This window comes from Vicia villosa, unplaced genomic scaffold (genome assembly GCF_029867415.1).
Source record: "Vicia villosa cultivar HV-30 ecotype Madison, WI unplaced genomic scaffold, Vvil1.0 ctg.002602F_1_1, whole genome shotgun sequence".
In the NCBI taxonomy this organism is placed as follows: Eukaryota; Viridiplantae; Streptophyta; class Magnoliopsida; order Fabales; family Fabaceae; genus Vicia; species Vicia villosa.
Window position 1 is genome coordinate 223,868 of NW_026705981.1, and position 17,793 is coordinate 241,660.

General features: G+C 35.9%; 1 long non-coding RNA gene across 1 annotated transcript; it reads right to left on the reverse strand.

Moving 5' to 3' along the window:
- Positions 1 to 16,112: 16,112 nt before the first annotated feature.
- Positions 16,113 to 17,342, reverse strand: LOC131639357 (uncharacterized). The gene is made up of 3 exons (XR_009294924.1): positions 17,239 to 17,342; positions 16,575 to 17,121; positions 16,113 to 16,412 (listed from the first exon to the last, which is right to left on the reverse strand). It is a non-coding gene; the product is annotated as an uncharacterized LOC131639357 (long non-coding RNA).
- Positions 17,343 to 17,793: the final 451 nt, after the last annotated feature.

Sequence of the window (17,793 nt, forward strand, 5' to 3'; positions counted from 1 at the left end):
AACTTCATTACTTGCTTTATCCAAATTCTCTCTCTTTTACTCATTTTTCAAAAGTTCATGGAGTGAAGAAGTTAATTCTTCAAACCAGAGCTTATTCATTGAAAGTGAGTGTTCTAACATCTCTAGGAGGTTGAATGAAAGTGATCCAGGCCTTCATTTTAAACTTGGAGCTTAAGCAAGTGGAGTCGAGTTGAAGAATTCAGAGGGTGTCAATCCAATTGGAGTGCATCAACATCTTCCTTAGGGTGTAAGGAAGCTATCCAGATGACTGCAACACATATGTAGCATCAGAATCATTATCTTCCATTTTCACTTGGAGCTTGAGCTAGTGGAGTCGAGCAGAGCAATTCAGGGTGATTCAAGGTGAATTAAAGAACCCTTTAACATCACTAAGGTACCAGGAAGCTTTTGTAATCATCAAATCACTTCTCGGAGTTCTCTACCATAGCCATCGATCTCCAGTTTCAGAGGCAGGTTTTCAAACCCTAACTCTCTTATTCTTGTACCTATTTCATTAAAGCTCGATACCACTTTATTCTGCATCATGAGAGGATTAAAAGCCCTAAATCATCATTCATTAATTCATCAGCATCATCATTTAATTTTTAAGAATTAGGGTTCTTAGTGTTCATTCAGTTAATTATTAAATTATACTTAGAATAAACGAATTCTGAGTACACCATCATGTTCCTTGTTGAAAAGTGAGTGAAAACCATGTTTGGATCATCCCATTTGGTTGAGAAACGAGTGAGATTGAAAATTCAAAATCCTTGAAGCTCGAGGTTGAAGATGAAGATGGCGCGTGTGTTTTTGAAATTCCTGGGGAAATTTAGAATATAATGATTTGAACGCGTGTGTTATACAAACTGAGCGCGTAGCTCAGTTGGCTAGGTTTTGGGTTATGAACCCCAAGGGCGTGGGTCCAAGCCCTTGTGAGACCAAACCATATTTTTTGCCTATATTTTTCACGATTTTTCTTCACAACTTCTGTCAATTAATTCACCTACCAAATTAAATCATTTTCACTTTATTTTTTACACACTCTTCATTTATCATATATATTTCATGATTATTAAAAAAAAAATCAAAAAATATTATTTATTTGATATATTTTTATTAGGTTTAAAATAGTGTATTTTCAATACTTTAAAATATGTCTTTCTTTAGATTTTCAAAAACCTAATATTTTGTGAATGTTTTTGTGAACAAACCCATATTCTTTATATCTTAGTCAAGTGTAGACTTTGTGTCTTAACTGAATTTGTTTGTTTTATCATTCAAAAACTATTTTCCTCAATTCCCGATTAAACAGACAATTAGGGTTTTCAATCAACAAAACCCTACATCCTTCAATCAAAGATCAATCTTTTAATTCATTTTTGGGCCTCTAATAGAGTGTAAGTCCCAACCACCTTTCTTCATTCTTCCTTTAGTTCAAATCAATTTCAGTTCAAATCAATTTCAGTTCAAAACAATTTTAAACGTATCTTTCAACTGTTTTAATCAACAGTAATCAATTCATTTTGGGCCTCTTGATTTTTTAAAGAGTGTAAGACCCAACCTTTTTATTTTTGTACATATTTGTCTGTTTTAAAACTTTGTCTTCTGTACAAAACTCCCTCACCTGTTTTAAATCTCTGGTACTAGGAGGAGCATTATTCTCGGTGAAACTGCTTCTAGACCATTTGGGTCCCTCTTTTGAGGTATAAGACCCAAGCATTATCTTCTTCTATTTTCATATGTTTTTTCAAAACAAAACTTTGGTACTAAGAGGGGCATTATTCTCTGTGAAACTGCTCTTAGACCTTTGGGCCCCTCTTCTTAGGTATAAGCCCCAAACTTCAATTCTTCTGTTTTCAAACTCTTAAACAGTTTTCAAACTCATTCTCATCTATTTTCAATTCAATCTTTCAATATATTTTCAATTCAATCTTTCAATCTATTTTCAATTCATTCTTTTAGTCTATTTTCAATTCAATCTTTAAACCGTGTTTTCAATCAAATTTCTCATCTATTTTCAATTCAATCTTTCAAACTGTTTTCATTCAATCTTTCAACTGTTTTCAAATCAACTTCTCATCTGTTTTCAATTCAAATCTTCTAGGCTTCTCCTTGAGTATAAGTCTCAATCCTTCTTTTCTCATCTCAGATTCTTGGGCCTCTATTACAGTATAAGACCCAACACCTTTTGTACATACAGTAAATAAATGGGCTTTCTCCTTGAGCTATAATATCCAACACCTTTTCTTTTCTTTCCAATAAAACATTCAAATATTTTTCAATAAAACATTCAACTGTTCAATAAAGCTCTGTACATATATCCCGAGCCTCCTCTTCACCCTGGTAAGTGTTTATAGCTTTCATTTACTACTTTAAATACTTTGTCAAATATAAACTATAAATATATACTGTTTAAACCTTCGCCAGAGAAAAACCTTATGACAGATAAACATGTATATATATATATATTATAGGACTATGACCTTGGATTGAGGATTACTTCCCGGTGAAGCCTCTCCTGATTAGAATAACATAAATTCTTGCCACAAGATGAATTATTCCCGGTGAAACATCTTGAAAACCCCTAGATCAACAATAGGGCACATCCACCCAAGGGGAGTTATTCCTGGTGAAACCTCTTGCCCTTTTTGCTTAGAGCCAAACTAGTCAGGCCAACATAGCTTTCTCTTGTGCTATAACAAGGACCCTCGATTAGCCTCCTCTTGGGCTTACAATGCAAGGACCCACAAGCTTCTCATAAGCATCCCTTCAGCTTCCTCTTTTGCTTGTATAGAAGGATCCTCAGGCTTCCTAAAAGCACTGGACATGTCTTTAGTTACCTTTACTTCTGTGAGAATCCAAATCCTTCAAATAAACAATCACAATCATTCAAGTGTTCACTCAATCTCTGTATTGAGATCCTTTCCCCTACAGAGTAAAATAAATGGAAAGTCTCAACTCTCAATACCTCTGTTATCCCTAGTTCATTCAACCTTTAGGAACGAGAGACATGGACAGTCTCTGTCACCCATCTTTTCTTCAAAAGACTCAAGAGAATTCAAATCCCTAAGTTTGTTTCCCAACTGTGTCAACCCCTGGAGTCATTCCTCAACAAAAGTCAGCCACAACCTTGGGCTTTGTACACGACTGATAAACATCCTTTTTTGAGTCAAAAGATTCAAAACCCTTGGATCTTTCCCCTTTAATTCAGCCACAACCTTGGGCTTTGTACAAAGTAGAAAATAGAGTCATCCATAGTCTCTAGAAAACTTGACTCTCCAAGCAGAGTTAGCCTCAATCTTGGGCTATGTACAAGACATAAAAACATTATTCTTCAACTATCAAAGGAGTCAAACCCCTGAATTTCTACCCAACAGAAAAACAATATCCCCTAGTAGGATTAGCCTCAATCTTGGGATTTGTACAAGACACGAAAACAATTGTCATTCAAATATACAGTCCTTCAAAACTCCTCAAAGAGTCTGCCTCAATCTTGGGCTTTGTACATGACACATATTATCAAACAATCTTTCAAATACACTCCCCACTTTAGTCAGTCCCAGTCTTGGACTTTAAACCAGAAACATCTTTGTTCCTTAGGAGAGTCAAGCTCAACTACACAGAAGAGAAAGAAACCATAAATCCCCTCAAAGATAACCTCAATCATGGATTTTCATCAATTCCCCTCTGAGTCAGCGTCAATTCTAGGCTTAGTACATAACACCTATAAATCCCTTTAGGAAAAAAAACTCAACAGAGTAACACTCAGTAGAGTCAGTCTCAATTCTGGGCTTAGTACAAAACACATAAATCCTCTAGTAAAAACCATTCTCCCAGTGGAGTCATCTCCCCTAGAGTGAGTTTCAAACTGTCATTTAAGACTCAAGCTTGGGCCTTGTGCAAGCCAGTCAAGTTCAGATCTTCTATACAGAAAATAGACATGATTCATCTCTACCAAAGATACATTTCTCCTATTTTACCACACTTAAACATACAAAAATTGTCAATCACTTTCAAAAATTTTTCTCATTTAGATTTACACAAGATGCACTGCTCTGTTGACTTCACGTCTAGACTGTCATCTCTCTCTAAACTGGTTGAAAATTGTTCTTTCATTCAAAAGACTGTGACTGGCATACTTGCTTTATCCAAGTAAGGTCCCATCTCTTATGAAATGAACCTCCTTTTCTGTCACTTCAAAATGTTTGTGGTGGAATAGTATAGATATCTCTCTGTAAAGATGACAACTTGTCTCTTTTTTGTAAACATAGATCATTCAAGCTTTAACCTTGAGCTTTGAATAAGGCACATAAGTTCAATCCATTTCCCTATTAGTTTCCCGAACTACAAAAGCTCTGACTTCCATTAGTGATATGTAGGCATGAGATTCACAAGGAATCTTAGCGAACAAACAAAACACCAAAAATAGCCAGTTCATCTGTCATTCTTCAGTTCATTCCCTCTCCTAACACAAAGGAGAAACTTTCCCAATAATCAAGCAACAAATAAACCAAATTTAAACACAAACAGCAGAAGGTTCCCGTAGAGTACTACTGATACTTAGGGTGCTAATACATTCCCTCTGTATAACCAACCTCCCGGATCCCAGAAATCTCTATTAGGTGAAATCCCCACACTTAGACACTTAAGGTAGATTGAGATCTTTTTCCCCTTCCTCTCTGTTAGGATAAATTAAAAGTTCGTGTAACTAGGAAACATCCCTCAGGGTTGCCTTCCTCTTTCCAAATTTTGCGTGAAGGGTTGTGCCTACCGTTTCCGAAAGAAAAGGTTTTGCACAAAAAAAAAACCACTGTTACAGAGATGACCCATCTTATGGAAACGCATCCATTTATCCTTCGGTGCAAGTCCACTAATGCAAGGTACAAGAGAGTGATATATTTCTTCAACTTTCTCTTAATTCTTGAACACCTGTGTATATAATTCTGTATTGCTCCTTAAATCTTGGATAAGAGCATGTCAGACAAGTCTGTGATCCTCTTCCTCTTTACCGAGTAAAGCAGAAAAAACCCGAAAACTGCAGTTACCGTCACCTTTGACATTAGCGATTCATTCAATGTAATTGTGCATAACAACCAACATCTCCTTAATGAATGAGATTTTTGGCGGAGGCAGTGTAGGAGGTGGTTTGCTAATGCGAGCTCCTTTAAAAATACTTTTTTGAGATTCCAGAGTCGGTGAATCGGGAAAAGTTTATCAACGTGTTCAAAATATGATGGACTCCTCATTGTTGAATTGCCACTCTGTGTAGGTTTGACCTTTTTAGGCGCTCATTTTTTTTACCGGTTGAGAGGGTGGTTTCAAGTCTGTGGTATCCGAAAATGCAATCTTCCTCAATTTCTCTTTGATGTGGAGTTTCGTATTGTCATCGACCTTCAAAAATATTTCTTCTATGGCTCCTTATTCAGTCAAGATGAAGATATTTGACTTACCATCTTTTATAACACCGTCATAGTCAAAGCCGAGCCTCTTCCAATAACTGCAGACTTTGTCCATTTGTATCGGGCTATCAAGTTTTACCTTTTTAGATATAACACAAGCACATGGGAGACCATAGGTTTTCACCAGTGTACAACCACGCTTTGAGCTATTCGAACCTAAATTACCACCTCGTTTGGCTTTATGAAAATATAATTCAGAGCTGATTGAGATATGTTTCCGACCAACTAGAATATTGAGTGTTGTATTTGAACCTGTGTTCCAATACTACGACTAAATGATATTTGTATCTTATTATACTGATTTTGTATCATTTTATTCACAAATTCCTAATCCGCACACAAATCATCCTTGTTATTTCCCAACCAATTCTTCAAACAAGTATGAGCATACTCAACTCGGTTTGTTGCTTTATCTCCAAGGTACTTAACCTGATCGGTCCAAGAAAAAACATTATTCTCCTTTACTTGTCCAAAATTGTACTTTCTACATATTCCAGTAAATCGGGATATTTCATGCTCACCTTCCTAAAATGTATAACAACATCAACATATAGGTATTTAACCCGACTTCTCACATTCTTTGTAATATGATATCTACAAAGTAAAACATAAGAAGTAGGAAATACATTTGCAACCAAATTCATTAAAGCAATATCATAGTCGGTAACAATTACTTTAAGCATTTCTTCTTGGGCCTTCAACATTGACCGACAAACATCTAAAGCCCAAGCAAAATTTTCCTTTTTTTCGCACCCTAGAAATTCAAAACTACACTTTCGATAAAAGAGTGACCTTTTTTTGTTTCAAATGAACTTTACCTTAAATTCTACTTCCTTTATCTCCTTTTGATTTGATAAAACACAAGAATGGAGATTTGAAATGAAGTTGATCATGCAGGCTTCTGTTTTAGAAATTTCACTTTTGATTTTCTGGAGATGCATCTCTGGAACAATCAGACATGCAAAGGTGACAAGATTCCAATTTCCCACACAATTTTACCGGAGATACATCTTCGGAATTATTACTGGAATGGTTATGGAGTAATTTATTATATCACATTCCCAGAGATATATGATTTATTATATCAGGTGTTTGGACCATGAGTTATTATGTTGATAATAACTATGAGTAATTTTTGAATAGTTGCTATATGATATTATTTAGAATATAATATCTAATTATCATGTTGGTGAATTCAACTTAGGGTTATGATAGTTAAAAGATTGTTATGAGAATAAGTTGGTTAGTTACATACGAAGCAAGTTACCTCACACATACACATAAATACTCGAGTTTGTAATAATTTGAACCCACTTAATTCATAATATTATTTTAACTAATGTATACTTTTATCTTTGAGTGCAAGTATAGATCTTGCATTAACAAATTGGTATACAAAGTCTTTTAGTTCTTGAACTTAGAGGTCAAGAATTTCAGAATTGTTAATCACATTTGTTGCAATGATGAATGGGGACAATGTCATTCCCAATTCCCTTCTAATTCTTGATGGCATGAATTGTGAACAATGAAATAAACAGACAAAATCTCTCTTTGCATTTCAAGATACTCTTGAAATGGTTATCATTGGCGTTTATAAGCTTGCAGCAAATGCAACTGAAGCTCGATGCACTTTTCACAAATATTCTAAGAAGAAAGATTGCAAGGCGTCATTTTTCATTTAATCAACAATTGATGGTGAAAACTTTGATAGTATTGTTCATACCGAGTCTGCAAAATAGGTATGAGATATTCTTGTCAAATATTATGAAGTAGGTGATAAAGTCAAAAGCATAAAGTTGCCATCTTTACGAAGGCAGTATGATTTAGTACATATGGGAAATAATGAGAAAATTGCTGGTAATGTGTCAAAGGTGAAGAATTTTGTTCACTTTGAAGAAGAGTTGGGGTGAAAAGATGACAGACAAGATAGTCATTAATAAGGTGATAAGAACCTTGACTTCTTATTTTAATCATATCATTGTGGCTATTTAAGTTTCTAGTGATTTGTCTACAATGAAGTTGGAAAATCTTGTAGGATCATTAGAAACCCATGAATTGAGAATAATTGAAAGAAGAGGTGTTCAAGAACCCATTCAAGCTTTGCAAGCTCATGCATGTTGGTTCTAGAAAGTTCAAAGGAAAAAATGAAAAAGGCAATATCAATAAAGGTTCTTGGTCTTACTCTCAAAAGTAGAAGAATGCTGAGAAGCCTAAATCCTCTAAGAGAGGAGGAGGGACTTCAAATCATAAATATAAATTCGATAAGAAAACTGTGCAATATTATAACTATGAAAAATTGGGTCACGTAGCGGAGGATTTTCGGTATAACAAAGGAAAATGAGTTGCTAAAGATAAACATGTCGATGAAGTGACAAATGGCACAAGGGGATTGAACTGGTTCCAAAACTACAATCTATATGTCTACAGTCTCAGATGATTATTCTGATTCTGAAACTAGGTTCTTGGACAAAGAATGCTCTAATCATATGACTAGTCATAAGGCATGGCTAATCAAAATTTAACGATACAAGGAGAAACAAGACCACACTTGCTGATAGTAGATCATCACACACATAAAAAGAAGGTAACATGGTCATCAAAAGAAGTAATGGTAGGTCAACAATTATTGAGGATGTACTATATGTACCAGGTATGAAATGCAATATTTTAAGTGTTGGTCAACTTATTGAGAAAGGATTCTCAATAACAATGAAGAATGAGGTCCTTGAACTATTTAATGCAAGAAATAAGCCAGTCTTGAGGTCTCCTTTGTCAAAGAATATAACCTTTAAGACTTTGATCAATTCCAAAGAAGTCAAATGCTTGCAAACTGTGGTCGAGCGCAAACATTTTCGGTTGTGGCATTTGAGGTTTGGCAATTTAAACTTCAGATCACTCAATTAAATTTTTGCACAAGAAATGGTGATTGGTCTTCCAAAGTTTTCAATGCTTAAGAAGCTATGTGAAGGTTGCTTGGTGGGGAAGTAATCAAGGAATGCTTTTAAGTTTTACTTGCCTATGAGATTATCCTGCATCTTAAGAGTTGTTCACTTAGATGTCTGTGGTCCTCTTCAGGATCACATTATTGGTGGAAACAAATTCACAGCGCCTTTCTCATAAAAACCCTGTTAAATGTGTTGGCGAGAGGTTGAAGATGATGAGGTGTCCTCACCTCATTGGACAGAGCGCGCGCGTGTTTTTTTTAAAATAACTTGTGATTCTGTGTTTTGCAGGTTTTGTACACCTCGTGTTCCTCAAAATCTGAACCATCAGATCATGCCAGCTGGTTATCCAACGCACTAAAACACACCAGTCCGTGATATAGACTTTAAGCCAGACACACATGATCATTGTTTATATATTTTCTATTTTCATTTAATTTTCTTTATAAAATTATTTTAGAATAGTTTTAAAAATCCAAAAAATGCACAAAAAATATTTTTAAGTTGATAAAATAATACTTTATTTTCTGATATAAAAATATTTTATTTTACTTCATAATTTAAATATTTTGTATAAATAATTAGATAATATGTATATATTTATCTTTTAATTATTTTAACCAATAAAAAAATCATAAAAAAAAATTGTTCTTTATATTAAATATAGTTTATATATTATAGACTAATTTTGTACATATGTAGAATAATTTTCTCTTTAAGTTTTAATTATTTGTGTAATTATTTATATAATTATATGATTATTTAACTTAATAATTTCAAAATCAATTTCAAAAATTCCAAAAAATATTAGTTTTGTTTTAAAATTAATTAATAAGCATTTTGAACATATTTTGAACTTAATTTTTAGGTTTAAATTTTATTTCCATCTTTTTCTCATTTTAATTAAATTAATCATGCATTAATTCTAATTAAAATTAATCATCAAAAACTCCAAAAATATTTCTTTTATTTTCTTGCAATTTAAATTCCTAGATCAAGTGTATAGGTTGTCAAATTCATGTAAATAGCGTAGTTTACATTCCCGCAAAATCAATGTAATAGCGTAGATTTACTTTCCGCATTTTACATTCCCGCATTTTAATTTTCAGTACATATAAAACTGCGTGTATGCCAAAGATAAAATTGAATCGTTAGATCACTAACTTCAAAGATAAAATATCTGAATCAAAACACAATCACACTTGCACCTCTTAGTGTAATCCCTCTTTTACTCTTTTCAAAATCAAAATCAAATTCTACTATTTCAAAATGCAAAAATCGAACTTTCGTTTACATCCGGTAAAAGGATAGTTTTCTAAAGGAAATAGGAAAAGACCTTATAACTTAGGGTAGACCTCCTAATTTGCTTGCTCAGATCAAAACAAATAAATCTCTTATATATCATTGTTTTTCAAAATAAAACTTTCAAAAAAGACAATACTTTGTATATATCCAAACGAGGATCATTACGAAGTTAACGTTCTTTTTTCAAAAACATCTTTTGAAAGATAAAAACACTTTGTATACATCCGCACAAGGATCATTACAAAGTCAATTTACAAAGGTATTTGAAACCACATACAAGCATTTCAAGGCAATAAGTGATTCAAAAGAAGTGAGCTAAGCAAATTAAAGAGCCCATGGATAACCATGGATACAAAGGGTGCTAACACCTTCCCTTTGTATAACCTACCCCCTTACCCAGAATTTCTTAAAGGTCTTTTTCTGTTTCTTTTATAAACCTTTCCTTAATTGGATAAAATAAAAGTCGGTGGCGACTCTCTGATTTTCAAAAACACAAAAGCAGAAAGAAAAGAGTCAGTTCGTGTATCTCTCCGCGAAAGGTACGGTAAAAAACCGAGTGCATGACACCCCCACTCCCAGTATTTCGAGGAATCACCTGGATCCTATAAATCCGATCTCGAAATACTATTGGAGAATTTCAATGCTGCGCCACCAATTCATTCTCACCCAAATTACCTCTGCAACTCCCAATCTCAACATTTCGAGGAACCACAAGAAACCTACAATCCAAACCTCCAAACATTAATTGGGGATTACAATTCGACACTAGCTTATCCTCAACCGAATTCCCTATACAATCACCAATCCCAACATTATGAGGAACCACAAGAATTTTATAATTCCAACCAAACTTATCCTCAACCGAATTTCCTCTACAATCACCACGCCCAATATTTCGAGGAACCACAAGAATCCTATAATTCTAACCCCGAAGCATTAATAGAGGATTTCAATACAACGCCAACTTATCATCAACCAAATTTCCTCTACGATCACCACGCCCAACATTTTGAGGAGTCGCAAGATTATCATAAATCCAACCTCGAAATCTTAATGGAGGAATTCATTGAAGCACAAACTCTCTCTAGGCTAGAATCTATGATGACGAAGCACCTTGAGGAAACACAAAACGCAACGCCAACTCCCTTTGAAGGACCTCAGGAATCCCATAATTTTAACTTCAAAACATCAATGGAGGATTTCGACGAGACGCTGACTCACTCTAGATTAGAAGCCATGATGGAGAACTTTGTAGAGACACAAACCGTCCAAAACCAAGAGTTTATCAAACAAAGTTTTCAGAACAATGAAACCCTTAGGCAACTGACCACTATGGTTGAGTCCCTCGCGACTCACAACATGGCATTAGAAACTCAAATCTCCCAACTTGAACAAAAGTCGCTAGGACACTTACTTGAGGAGTATATGGAAACAACCATTAGTGAAGAACAAATTGAAATTCCTGAGGAGAGTGATAATGAGATTGAGGAGAGTGATAATGAGATTGAGGAGAGTGATTATGAGATTGAGGAGAGTGATAATGTGGTTGAAGAAATTTCTAGTGAGAAAAGAGTGGAGATTGAGAAAAATCCACCAACACCATCTGAAAGGGAGGTTGTAGAAGAGGTAGAGAGGGAAACACCTATTGTTATTCCTCTTCCCTATACCCCACCGAATTCATTCTCGCAGAGTTTTGTGGAAGCTAAGGTAGACTCCAAATCCATAATGTATGTGAAGATATTGGAAAATATCCACACCAATGCGCCCTTATTTGAAGTCTTGCATAAAAAGAGAAATTTAGACGACCATGAAACTAAGGATATCGTTAGTGATAAGAGGGTAAGGTTAATCTTTGAGGTGGTGGATAATATCACTAAGCCCGAACTTGAAAAGCTGATACTTAGGATCGACCCAGAACCGCCACCATGATTTCAAAAGAATGAACCACCCCACAGAAGAAAGAAAAGAAAAGGTGAGGGATATGTGAGATGGCTTGATAAGTGGCCATGGAAAACAAGGTTTGCTAAAAGTTCAACCGAGGAGTCATTCTCATAAGAACCACCTTGAGTTCTTGCACTCTTAAGCCGTCGAGCTATCAACGTTAAACAAAGCGCTGCGTGGGAGGCAACCCACGAGCTTTCAATTTAATGTTTTCCTTTTATAGTTTGAACTTGCAGATAATAAAGATATGGATCGCCTATCACGTCTCGACCATATCTAGGCGAAAAATCTATAGACGATCATCTCAAAGATGAGCGGGTCTCCACGCACATTCCTACGAGTGTTGCTGCTGGTGGTGACACAATTGATGAGCATGATAGGAAAAGGTATTTCCTCCGGACGCGGAGTGGATTTGGTCGTGATGGAACGCCTGTATCATCCATATAGGTTCTGTCTTTTCTTCTCCACCTTGGATCGAAACAGTGAGGACAATGTTTGGTTTAAGTGTGGGGGAGAAGCTTTACCGTTTTCATTTGTTGCTTTATTGTTTTCTAGTTATGTTCTCAAGTCTTTATACATGATTTTCTGTTGTTATCGAATTTCCCCAAAATTTGAAAATTTTAACCTCCAACAAAAAAAATTTGAATTTTGACGCATGGCATACACACTCTGAAAGTATAGAGGTTGTCACACTTTAGGCATTGTTAGAAAGACTTAGAGATGTTTCAACAACATCGATACCGTCCTGACACCCTAAACCCCCTGATTATGTGATATCAATTTGGATGCCCATTATTTCGATACCTTAGGCTCAAGTTTTCAAAGTAGCTCTTAAGTAGTTTATATTAGCAGTCGGCACCATCTTAAGCACAAACTATGTAGGGAGTCGATGAATATAAGTGAATGATCCTGTTTTTTTTAAAATGATTTAATTGAAGAATAACCTTCTAAGTTAGGTGACCCTCACCCAGTCATTTAGCCCAATGGTTGTTAAGCCAATAAGGATTTAATAATTAGCACCCACTGTTGGTTGGCCTAGAGGGCACTGGTACTGGGCTTGGTAGGGTGGACTACGGTCTGATCCCCCGCAACCGCAGTTGGGAAAGATGGGGCTTTACCATTTAAAAAACCAGAACCCCGTGCTAAAGAAAAAGGATCATAGTCGCTAACCGATTTCCCCTACTATCTGCGTGTACGGATAACGGGCTTAATGTGATTGCGCTTGAATGAAAAGAGTGAAAGGAAAAACGAGAGATATAGGTTGAGTTATAATGGCATAATTTGAATTGGTTTGTATAAGGAGGGAGTTTTTGACATTGTGTCGTTACGGTATCCTTGGTGTTGGCATTTAGTACCTATCGATCTAACCTTAGCCTAGTAACCACGTATGACTAGGAGTCGTGTCGTGCCTTTGTTTCAAAGACGTTGCTAAATCATTTTCTTTTACCGTGTGGTTGATTGCTTGAGGACAAGCAATGGTTTAAGTGTGGGGGTATTTGATAACGCGAAAATGTATCGTTTATTTGACTTGATTTACATAGATTATTTCTCTATTTTATTTAAATTAAGTTGCTTTATGTTGGTATTATGCTGGTATTTTCATTGTTTTAGGTTTTATGTTCGTTTTGAGGACTATTTGTGAAAAGGAGAAGAAATGGAGCTAAATCCACTACTATTTATGCTTAAAAGATGAAAAAGGGGTGCTGAAGTATGTGAGGGGTGCAAATAGGATGGACCAAGTTTGGAAGTCCAGCCCACGAAGGAGCTGAAGCTCCCACTATGAAGAAGCTGAGACGCCCGTCTAAGGGCCCAATTGCATGGAGACGCCCGTCTCCAAAGTCCAAGGGCCACGTCATCAAAGGAGACGTCCGTCTCCCAAGTTCACCCACATTCATAGGACACGTCACATGAAGGAGACGTTCGTCTCCAACAATCTAGCCACTTTGAGACCCACGTCTCAAGACTCGTTCAAAGATAATTTAAATTTGAAGGCCCACGTCTCCGTTCTATACTCCACCAACCAAGTCTTCCTATATTTTTTCAACTTCCCACACCATGATCTCCACTACTTCTCACATGATGCTGAAAGGAACTTCTATTTCCATTCACTATAAATAGAGGCTGAGCATTCATTTGAGATCATCCAAGTTTTAGGCGCGGAAGCGCTGCTCATAGTTTTAGGCATAAATTATCACTTTGTAAAAGTGGTAGTTTCTCACATTGAGGAACTACCACAACATTAGTTTTAGGCCTACAATTTATGTACTCTTGGATCACAATCTTGTCGACATTATTTCAAAGCTTCATTCAAGTTTCAAGATTTGTTTTGTTTGTAATTTAATTCAAGTTCGCTTTGTCTGCTTTACTTCTAGGTTTATTTATTCGCAATTATTTTAGTTTCTTGTTCTTATAATATTGTTTTATCATTATAAATCTAAATACGCATATGTTCATGGTTAGTAATTATAGTTTCATGTTTAATAATTATAACTCCATGTTTAATAATTATAATTTCATGTTTGTTTCTTTAAGTATGTCTGGCTAATTTATTTAGATATCGGTATGTAAAGTAAGTTAACTGTGGGATCCGAAATAAATTGGTTTAATTATTTTTTATTAAATATCACTTGTTTTTGGTTTGTATGTCTAATTTAATTAGTAATTCTTAAAACCAATAGAGCGAGAGTTTGAGGTTTTAAGACGGTCAAAGGTTAAAATCAATAGAGCGAAAGTTTGAGATCTTTAACTGGATAGTGGACATAGGACATTAGTTTTAAGGATGGCGAAAGCGTATTAAAACTAATTAGAACTTATTTATTTTCAAAAAGTGTTTTTAAACCCGCGCGGGATGGCGAAAGCGTACGTTAGGGATATTCGCATGTTCCGAGTCAACCGAGCGAGAGTTTGAGATTAGGAGATTTAAGTAGATAATGACTTCATAAAACAAGCATTTTATTAACTATGTTGTTTTCAAAAAGCGTTTCTAAATCTGGTGGGATGGCGAAAGCGTACATTAAGAGTTAGGATCGTAGTCTGAATCAATAGAGCGAGAGTTTGAGAGGAGGACTTTTAAATAACATAGTTAGTAAAGATCTTTGATTTAATTAGAATATGGCCAATGGAACTTCGGATCACCTAAGTTAGATGAAATACATACTGATATCCGTTTGTTATTATATTTTACCTAGATTTAAGATTTTAGTTTCCCCATTTATAAAAAAACCCAAATATCATTAGCCTTAGCTTTACATAGTAACTTTAGATAACGGTAGGTCGATTTATAGTCCCTGTGGATTCGATATCTTTTAAAACTACACGACACGACTGTGCACTTGCAGTTATCCCGACTAATAGACACGCAAAGTCGCGATCAGCTTCGCAAAGAGCATCTGATTTATATTTCATATTTGGGAGTCCTCTGACCAGATTTAGTTTGTTAATCAGAGAAATCTTTCTCAAACTAGCATGGCCTAATCTTCTGTGCCAGAACCATTGCTCTTCGCTAACAGACATAAGACAAGTTGCCTTCTGATTCTTAAGATCTTGAAGATCAATCTTGTAAATGTTGTTATTTCTCTTGCCTGTAAATAGGATTGAGCCATCCTTCTAACTTACAGCCTTGCAAGACTTTTGATTGAAGATTATGTCATAACCATTGTCACTTAATTGACTTATGGACAAAAAGTTATGAGCTAATCCATCTACCAGAAGAACATTAGTTATAGAAGGAGAGTTATCAGTACTTATGGTTCCTGAGCCAATTATCTTGCCCTTATGATCTCCTCCAAACTTAACTTCTCCAGCAGATTTAAGCACCAGGTCTTGGAACATAGACCTTCCTCCCGTCATGTGTCGAGAGTGTTGCACCCCAAAATTTGCCCTCTTTCTCCGTGCTATAAGTTATGAATGGCGTTTATTTCGTCGTTCGAAAATCAAAAGGAAAATTATAAAGAGTTTCTTATGCATGATGTGTGCGGTCGTTAATTCACTGAGATTCATTGGATTTCATGTCAAGGTGTTCTTATGTGCTTCAATTGCTATCTTCTTCAAGGATTCTTTAAGGCAATATTGTCATGTTGGATTGCAGTCGAATGCGAATTATGGCATAAAAAGTGAAACGGCGATCAAGGTTGTTGTTCGTTGCTTTTAATGCAAGTAATTTGGTACATTGATTGAGTTATGATCTCGGTGAAGTGAAGTTCATTCAAGTGAGGTTTTGGGTTTGTTATAATTCAAAGATTGGATTGAGATTTTTTAAGGTGTGCTGAGATGGAAAATTAATTCGCTTTGGTTTGATTGGTATGCAATCTACCAGGTCAAAAATTCATTATAATGTGCATTCAAAATGCATTTGGAGAAAGAAGATTTTGTTCATCTATATTTCCGAAACCAATTCCATACAAAAACCATTACAAAAATTATGAAAATAAAAGTTCATATCCAAAGTCCATATATTCAAACAATCCATACATTCCAACAAGTCCTCCAAAAAGCCCAAATTATAGTTTCATTCTGATTAAAAAAGATTACAAAAATTAAAGTTACACAAAGGGATTCTAACACCAAGGTGACTCGATCCTAATTTCATCAGCTGTGAATTCAAAACTGCAGCCACCCAAAACCACCCCTGCATCCAGAAAGAACCGAACTTGCGCATCAAGTTTAAAAACCTTGCTGCACTTCAAATTAAACCGACCCAAAAGAACAAATCCTTCAATAAAGTTCCCTGCGACTTCGAATCAAGAAAAACGGCATCGGTTCAATTCTGCGCTTTCAACACAGAACCAAAAGAAAAAAACCCGGTTCAGATTGAGAATTAACAACAAAAATCAGCCACAGAATTGAAAGAAGATATAACAGAATCAGAGCATAACAGAAGGAGGAAGGAGGAGAAATCGAGAACAGAAAAAAGAGAACCGTAACAAACCTTTTTCTCAGAACCAACTCTCCCTCCATTGAGGCTTCTTCATCTTCTCTAAACTCTCTCCAATCATCTTCATCATTCACTAATGACTCCATCGGTTCTTCACCTCAGAATCTCCATGGACTCACCATCGCTTCAATCTTCATTCACCACAAAAATCAATAACAGAAAGAGAGAACAAAAAGAAAATTCACGAAGAAACCGGTAACAAACTTTCAACCAAAAACTCTCTGAATCTTCATCTTTCTCTCATCATCTTCATCGATTCTTCAACCTTCCACTCACAATCTTCCATTCTCAGCCATAACCGAATTCTCCATTCAATCTTCAACCCTTCATCTAGCAATCTTTTCTCTCTCGGAATATCACCTCTTCAATTTCTACGATCTTCTTCCTCATTCTCATAGCAACCTCTAACTCTCTCCTCCGAATCCTTCAATCGTCATCTTCATCGCAGCACAGCAACAAAAATCTATCAACAACGTTCAATTCACGGAATCCTCACATCAATCTTCACCAAATCTTCAACAAACTCACTTTCGGATTGCTTCTGCAACGCAATTGAATAACAACATTGAGAATCTTCACCAGATCAAAATCGTAGGCGAGAATCAGAAGAAGAAAAAGAAGAATGGATTCGGAGAGGAAGGAGACGATACGCGCATACCTGAACAAGGAACCGTGGACCTCCGTTCGTCGTCGTCACGCTTGAAGCGCCGTCGGAGCGACTCCGACGAGGATTGGACGAGAAAAGAGAGAGAGCATATGATGACATTAGGTAGTAAGCTTTCCCCCTTAGTTTAGGTTTTCCTCATGCATTCTTTAAAACACAAACCGCACTCTTTGATTTTCTTTTCTTAAGAGCTTGTTATTTCCGCTCCATTCCCAAGCATAAGTCTCCAAAGGTCGAGCAGCGGAGTGTGAATGTAACTTGTTCACCTAAAAAACAAAAAACAAACAAAAATTAGTTAGCCGAGCTACGGTACCTCTGATTCCGCAAAACGGATACGTAGGCAGCGGGGTAGGGCCCGTGCGAGTATAACTCTTTCTCTTCCCTACATTATGCATTCATTTTAGTCCAGATTAGCGCATTTTGCTTACACACCCATAGGTTTAGACATAAGCGTGGATACCATCGAGTACGATGGGCGCGAGGGGTGTTAACACCTTCCCCTCGCGTAATCGACTCCCTTACCCTTTTTCTCTAGTCGTGAGACCGTTG